The following is an 8591-nucleotide window of genomic DNA, read 5'->3' as shown; positions in this document are numbered from 1 at the left end:
CCACTCACCGTGTGATTCCAAATAGTGTTATCCTGCTCATCTCCCTCAGTTGGACCTCATGAAGGCACGTCCAGTGTTTCACAAATTCCCCAAAATGCTCAATGGAAGTGAATTTCGTAAGGATGATCTTTGTAATCCAAGCGTTCTCCATCAATGCTTCTTTCACTTTCCAACTTTTTTTTCGTGAAGAGGCCATGTAAACTATGGGTGCGAAGTCCATTGGTTTATTGCCAAGGGGAGTCCAAAAAGGGGACGCGATCATCGTTTCGGATGGTCATGGCAACATATGCATAGAAGAGATCGAATCCAACTTATCACATGGGTTTCCCATCCCCACCCAAAGCTTGGTATGCTCTTTCCATTCGTACCATAGCCAATGCAAGCGCAAAACACACACGGAATTCTTGAGGTGAAGTACCCCAAAGCCTCCAAGATCCTTCGACCAGCAGACGGTGGCCCAATTAACTTTGCACTTGGCTCTTGTAACCTTGTCGGTCCCTGCCCAAAAAGGCCCTCTAAATCTTATTGATGCTCTGGATGACGGGCGGTGGAATAATGAGGGGTGTTCCATGGTAGATCGCTTACGAGGTGAGTACCGCTTTGACAAGGGTGCCCCGGCCAGTGGTGGTAACATTTTGGTTGTCCCAAGGGACAAGCTTGGCAGCCACTTTGTCTTTAAGGAATTGAAGGTCGGCCCTCTTGAGTTGCCAAATTGATAGGGAAACACGAGCCACAAGTTTGTGGAGGATGCCCTCGAGGTTACAGTTTGAACATCGAATGGGAACAAAAGACCTTTTTTGGAAGTTGGTTTCCAATCCTGTCACCTCACCAAAATAGCCTCAAAATGCAAGAAATTTTTTCTATCTTTCTTTATGGCCCCCAAGAAAACCACCACATTGTTGACATAGAGAGAAATACTGCAAGAGGCTCCATACCTCTTATCTTGTGCAGCAAGCCATGTCTTGTGGAAATGTCGTAGCGGATCAATGACAATGATGAATAGGAGGGGGAGAGGGGGTCCCCTTGACAAATTTACCTTTTATTTTCCATGGCCAGTATTGTCATAGCAAATTTACTTTCATCACTCATTGCAATTTTTGCTTTTAATGGATCATGGTAAATTTACTTTCATCTCTCATGGCAATTATTATTAAACAATAGTATATGTTACGCTTTTTGTGTTCCGCAACATGATCGCAATCTTACCTTTTTTGTGTCTTCATTAATATAGTAAAAATACCTTGCAAATTTAATCCACATTTTTGCCAGAATGTATAGATGCAAATTGCCATGACTTTTCCTGTTGGGCCATCAATTTTTTTTCTTTTTCATGGACCATGGTAACATTTGCTTTTAAATATGATGCCTAATTTATTATTTGGACCATGACAAGTTTTGTTTCAATCATGACAAATTTTACTAACAATCCATGATATCTTGTTTTCTATTCTCTATCACGACAAATTTATTTTCCTTTATTTTTGGATGATGGCAATGTATTCCCAGTTTTTCATAGCATGCCAAATTTTATATTTTGCTCCATGGCACATTTCATTTTTTGAGCACCATAGAAAATTTAAAGACACTATGGCAATTTTGTTATCATGGCACTCTTTTAAAACCTTTTCCATCTTTTGATTTTTTGGATCATATCATGAAACAAAATGGCAACTTAGGTTAGAATGACAATTTATAAATTTTCATGCATGAATATTTTTTAGATTTTGTTTTCCCTATTTTAAGTGCTTTTTTTGCAAATACAGTTTTGAAGCCATTTTTCATCAGATCCATGCTTAATTTGATGGGAGTTTTACTATATAATCATTGGTATTTAATTTTAGCTATTTTAAAGTCATGTCCGAGTACTAGTTTTAAGCCTTTTTGTATTAGTAACATCAAAAACTGGGCTTTCTTTTCCAGGGGCCTATATATAGTGATGTTTGGGGGTCGCGGTGGAAGCTGATCAAAGCAATGCTTCCCATCTTTTTGGATCAAGGTGCTTTCAAAAATCATTATTGGTAATGTTCGTGCGTATGAAAGAGTGACAACATCGTTGCTCCAGTCCAATTGCTGCCTCTTTGCCGAAGTCTTTGTATTATTTCTTCTAGCAGAGATTGATACCGCGAAGAAGGTGTTTTCAAACGATTTCATTGTAATTCTTAGTCATAGGAGTTACTTTGTATTTTCTTAGATCTTAGATCCAAATCAATGTACCTATAATTGTAATTGAAGGTGTTATAGGTGTTTCTAAAAAAAAGGAAACAATTTCATTTACTCGAAAGATCGGTCCCCAAGGAACGATTTGTTCGATCTGGGAGCTCCCAAGATCAATCGTCAACGCCATATTCGGCTCCTTTAATCCTTCATAGCTGACCAAGAAATACAATAAACTTATGAAGGATGTAGTAGAGAACCGGTATTTTTTTAGACGTTATGAGCAATGCAGTAAACAATCAGCAAAAAAATGCCTTGCACCCTAGAAGCCCCGCTTCTCAAAAGCCACAAGTTGCTTAGTCAAGCAAGGAAATCCAAGTGAACTATGAATACAGACCACCCTACTGAGATAACAATCACAATAGCAACAGTTTGGCTATTCTGAGAACCCAAAAGACCAACCATTACGCACCCACAACAGGTTAACCAAATTAAGAGTAATACTGCATATTAGTGCCGCTAAGCAGCAACGTTGCTAGGAGCTGCTAATATAGACCGAAGCTGTGGTAATGCAGCTTCTTGTTGATCTTGGCGGGCAGAAGCACGGTGCTAAGAGCTCTGCGAGTCACCAGGGCAGCTTTGAGTAGTTCCATAACCTGTTCAAAAGTTAGCAACACCTAGAGCTGGTCAATCAAAGGCTAGTGAGTTTTATGATCTGTGAGGCAAAATGTGTATATTATGACAGAAATAACAACCTGGGGTTTTGTAAGGGCGACTTCTTTCTCTACAAGGTCCTTTCTCTAAAGTTTGGCTTCAACAACAACTTGCAGAGTGCTTGCTAAGGACAGAGGAAGAACATGCAGATCATCAGTCACAATGAATTTCTGAGGTCCGTGCTTTACATATGCTCCTCCGTTGTCAGATCCTCCCTTTGGCGACTTTGCATCCAGCTCACAGAGGCTTGTGGTTTTTACACTTACGTTGCAATATTGACGATAACTTTTTTTGTACCAAAATTTCCCATGACAAGTGACAAGATTCGCAAAACCACGATCCTTGATACACTTCAAACAAGCATTGATCTCTTGATTATCTGGAGCTAGTTCTTGCGCTTGAAGCATCGTGCTAGCGCCACAGCCAAAGAAGGGCGTCAACACTGGGGACAATAGCAAGTTCTGGCATTCTGGCCTCAAGCATCCTTGAGCACTTCCATCTATGCTAGTGTAAAGATTGTCAAAACATCCTTTCGATGCCGATTTCCCATATCTTTTCACTATGGATCCTAGAGGTATGGTCAGTAATCCAAAGAGAAGATCCACAAAATCGCCGCCAACTTCGGCGTACAACACCTTGGAGTTGTTCTTTGTCTGAAGAACCCTTAGGCTAGCATTTACCAGTGAGTGCTCAGCCTCATTATCTTGTTCTTCAGGATACAAGTACTCAGGGAGCATATCCACTACTGAACCATCAGGCGCAACAGCGACGTCAAGATAGTGACCAGTTAACGGGTTCTGCGAAGTTAATGACCTCCTGAGCAGGTCAATTATCTGTAGCAGATGTATCATGTAAGTTAAATAGTGTATGTTGCACGATTCGGCATAATGCTCAAACTAAAAAGTTACTCCCTCTATAAATTGAACTGCAAAAACGTCTTATATTCATGTATAGAGGTAATAGTTGAGAACTTGAGAGAGAAAAACCTTGTCAGAACTGAACCGGAGAATCCTCTGCTCAAGACTGGATGGATCTGGCACTTGAAACTCGTCCAAAAGGGTGAGCATGAGGGAAGTTGAGGCCGGTGCAACTTTGAGATCATCAGTGACGACAAACTTCATGCCTCCTTTGACAAAAACGCCATCCTCTGAGTGAGCACCACCGGCAGCAGCGTTACCACGATTCTCCGGCCTCTCCGCGGCTAGCTTCGCCATGACCTTGCCGCACCGGCAGCCGGCGCCGGGGACGGAGCTGAACGCGGTGACGCTGCAGCTCGTGTCACCGCAGACGTAAACCTCCCGGTGCTTAGTGTCGTCGACTCTGACCTTCTACTGACAGCACTGCTTCGCCGCGGAGTTGATGGGCTTGAGCAGCATCGCCTTGCAAGGCTCGGTCCTGAACAAGTCGGTGGAGAGCCCCTCGACGCTACTGTACAGCTCGTCCAGGCATCCCACATGAGACTGCCCGCCGAGGAGGCGAACGACGGTGCCCAGGGGCAGCGTGAGGAAGCCGAAGAGAACGTCGACGAACTCCTTGCCGGACTCCGCGAAGAGCACTTTGGCCCTTTCCTTGTCCACGAAAACCTTCACATCGATCGTCGGCTCTACTCCGGTTGACATGGACATGGTGGAGGAGGTGAACGGGCGAGCGCCTGTTGAGTGTCTAGTCTTGGATAAATACTGACGGAGTCGTGGGAAGGTCACCGGACGTTTTTTTGAAGCTCAAACGACGGATAGCTCGGCGGCCGAGTCGATGTAGCAATTATATTGTGCTGCTTCGGGACAAAAGGTAAATCATGACAAATCGTCAATCTATTTTAGCAAGGGTTGCCCGACTGCCCTAAGAGAGGAGGTGAAAAACAGCCTTAATGTACAGAATGAGTCTCTCAGTGAGAAATATTTGGGGCTGCCTACGGAGGTGGGCCAATCCAAAAACGGCACTTTTAAATATCTAAGGGACAGGGTGTGGGCAAAAGTGAAAGGCTGGTTGGAGTTGTTGCTATCCTTTGCGGGGAAAGAAATTCTCATTAAAGCAGTGGCACAAGCGATCCCGATTTTCTCCATGTCATGCTTTAGACTACCAAGGGGCGTCTGTGACAGCATCACAACAATTATCAGGCAGTTTTGGTGGGGGAGTAAGCAAGGGAAGAGAAGGCCTTGTTGGGTTTCGTGGGATGTAATTCTGCAACCAAAGAACCTTGGAGGTTTGGGCTTCAAAGACATGGAATTATTCAACCTTACTTTACTGTCAAGACAGGCCTGGCGCCTTCTCCAGGATCCCGAGTCCTTGAGTGCCCGGCTACTTCGAGCCATTTACTTCCCAGACTCATCAATCCTGGAGGCAGAACTAGGGTCACACCCCTCCCAAATTTGGAGAGCCATAGTTGATGGACGGAACATAATGAAACTGGGCATCATCCGCAGAATTGACGATGGAACATCGACGGAAATCTGGAGTCAAAACTGGATTCCACGGGCAGGTTTGTTGAGACCGATCACTTCTCTTGTCCTTGATCCACCCCAGCGAGTGGCTGAGCTAATTGACCAGACATCGGCGATGTGGAAGGAAGAGCTGGTCCGCCAAGTCTTCTTACCGATTGATGCTGAAGATATCCTCAAGATTCCGATTTGCACGAGACAAATTGATGACTTCTGGGCATGGTCTGCTGATCCTCGCGGTTTGTTCTCAGTGCGATCTGCATATAAACTCATATATGGCATAAAATCGGGAAGAGAAGCCTGGATGGAAAGTACTGAGATGGTGTCTAACCCGGCGGTAGAGAGGAGGGGCTGGTCGTCTGTATGGAGTCTTCAGGTTCCATCAAAGTTGAAGGTCTTTACTTGGAGATTGGCACAACACTCATTACCCACCTACGATCTCTTAAAACATCGAAAGATGGCGCCTAGTCATGTCTGCGCAATCTGTGGTGCAGAAGATAGCTAGAGGCATGCACTTCTAGATTGCACACTCTCAAGGAGCGTGTGGGCATTATCTGATGATGAGCTTGTTCAACACATGTGTTTGAGTGGAGAAGAAAACGCGAAGGACTGGCTGTTTGTAATGAGCAGCTCTCTCTCACCACATGAATTTACCACCATGATAGTCACGCTGTGGGCTATCTGGTATGCCAGTCGAAAAGTGATTCACGAAGGAATCCTACAGACCCCTTTTGCTACAAATGCTTTTGTGCAGAGATTCTTGTCTGATATCCAAATCATTGCAAAACCCACCAACAGAGTACAGAATCCAGTGCCATCGAAACCGACTGGATGGGTTAAACCTTAGAGCGATCACCTGAAGATCAATGTCGATGCTGCAACATCTAGATCCGGAGGCTTTGGTGATGTTGGGGTCGTGTGCAGGGACGAGACAAGATCTTTTCAGGGGGCTTCGTCGCTTAAATTCATGCACATTGAAGATCCAGAGGTACTTGAGGTATTGGCAATAAGAGAAGCGTTAGCACTAGCCACTGATCTATACGCGTCAAGGATTCCAGTCGCTTCAGATTGTAAGAAGGCAGTCGAGGCAGTTACGAGGGGAGCTTCATCATCTTGTTATGGAGCAGTGGTGCTTGAGATAGAGCAGTCTTCTAAGAATTTTATTTCTTGCATTTTCTCGCATGAGTTTAGAACCTCAAATGTTGAGGCCCACAAGCTTGCAAAGCATGCTTTAACGCTGGGTACCGGCCGCCATGTTTGGCTAGGTCACCCTGGAGATCTTTGCTTCGTCCCTGTAAACTGTGTGACGGATGAATAAAAACTTTGCAAGTTTGCCTAAAAAAACTAAAACGTTCGATGGGAAAGGAGGGACCGGGCGAACGATTCGATCGCCAGATATTAGCGATATTATTTTATTGACATCTAGAGTACCAAATCAGCATCATTAGATTCATCCTATTTTTTTCCTATAGCGTGTATTAACGGTGTAGAAGTTTCTAATCCGAGTTTAAGTGCCATCGGCAAAAATTACAAACATTTTAGCTCACTACGACATACTCCCTCAGTCCCAAAATAAGTGTCGGTGAGCAGTGACACCTATCTTGGGACAGAGTGAGTATATATGAACACAACCATTTGCTTTTTGTCCAGGCACATAAAGTTGCATTTTTCCAATCGCTCTGCTAGAAGATCTTACATTACAGTCTTAGTCTTACACTATTTTTCCATGATTTTTGGGAAGTTCTACTCCATCAAAATTTCAAACAGGTTCTGTGGTAACTATTGATAGAAAACCTCCAAGCTACTTGATATTATAAATATAAATAATTTTCTCTACAAACTTGACTAAATTTTGACGTTCAAAAAAATCAATATGCACTATATTATGGGATGGAGGGAATATTTTTTAATAGCAGCATTGTGTTTTTTAAGGTGTGCTCGTTCCTTCACAGTTGCCATGAGTTTGGTTGCCGAGAGGTCAAGGCAAATTTGTTACATGGGTTATTAGGTGTAGGGATGAAAATAGAGCAAAATCAAAGTGTTATCACTTTTTTTGTTGTATTTTTTAGGGAAAAGCAAAACAGATGGAGAAACCCTAAAAAAGTACAAAATTAAAAACTGATGAAAGTAAATACTCCCGCCGTCTCAAAATATAAGACATTTTCTGACACTATCATAGTGTCAAAAGGCATCTTATATTTTGATACAGAGGGAGTATAGAGCAAATACGATGTGGACATGGTTACAAAATAAAAAATATGCCGGAACAAAGAAAACCCTTAAGTCATGCAGAAAAACATAACCAAACCAACGTACTTGTTCAATTATGACCCAACAACAACGAAACTACTGTGAAGACGATACTGCGTGCATGACAAGGAGACGACGGCCAAATCATGAGTATGAAATATGGAAGTACGATTTCTTGAGTTCTCAAGGCTAAGTGTTTTCATGATAGTTCTTTCTACAAGCGAAAGGGAACCGTCCTCCTGCTTACGACATTTCAATCTTGAATACTAAAGATAAATTTAGTGCTAATTGCACTATCCAAATTGCTGACGACAACTCTAATATTTAGTATACCATGTGGTGTCCTTTTTTTGAACACATTCGTAGTCATCTTAACATCCAAGATCAAATTACTCGTATCCTAACACCAGTTGGAACCTTTGGCTTCCCAATTGAAAATCTTGGAACTTGTTTCATTTCCATCTCGTTTAATCGGGCTAATAGTAATTTGCTTCTATTCCTATCTTTTTTGATTAATCATGATGACATAGTTGTTTCGAAACATCAACCCAATGTTATTTATTCATCGGGAAGTGTTTATCGAACTTTGACTTCTCTCTGGCTTGCACAAATCCAGCTGCCAATGTAGTTTTAAGGAATCACCAAGACCGTTACTTTGGCAGCCTAGAAGTGCAAGCATAAATCCGGCTGCCAATGTAGTTTTAAGGAATCACCAAGAACGCCACTTTGGCAGCCTAGAAGTGCAAGCACACAAATTTGGCTGCCAATGTAGTTTTAAGGAATCACCCAGGGCCAAACTTGTTTCAATTCTCTTAAGGAAGGTTATTACAACTGGAGGCATGACCCGTTCAAAACACAACGATGTTCATTGGAAAAGATGTAGCCAAATGGAAGATGACATACATATTTCCTTCTCTTTTCAATATGCAAAGATTTTTTTCTATTTTATGCCTAAGGGTTGATGGACTTCTTCAACAAGGCTGTACAACCATTCCAGATACGATCGATCGGTTCCTCTGCACTTGTTATCAAGAG

General features: G+C 42.7%; 1 pseudogene; it reads right to left on the bottom strand.

Annotated features, from left to right (window-relative positions):
- Positions 1-2699: 2699 nt before the first annotated feature.
- Positions 2700-4493, bottom strand: LOC123053317 (uncharacterized; annotated as a pseudogene).
- Positions 4494-8591: the final 4098 nt, after the last annotated feature.

Source organism: Triticum aestivum, chromosome 1A, assembly GCF_018294505.1.
Source record: "Triticum aestivum cultivar Chinese Spring chromosome 1A, IWGSC CS RefSeq v2.1, whole genome shotgun sequence".
Lineage (NCBI taxonomy): Eukaryota > Viridiplantae > Streptophyta > Magnoliopsida > Poales > Poaceae > Triticum > Triticum aestivum.
Note: the sequence above shows the minus strand (reverse complement) of the source record. Positions and strands in the feature narration are given on the sequence as shown.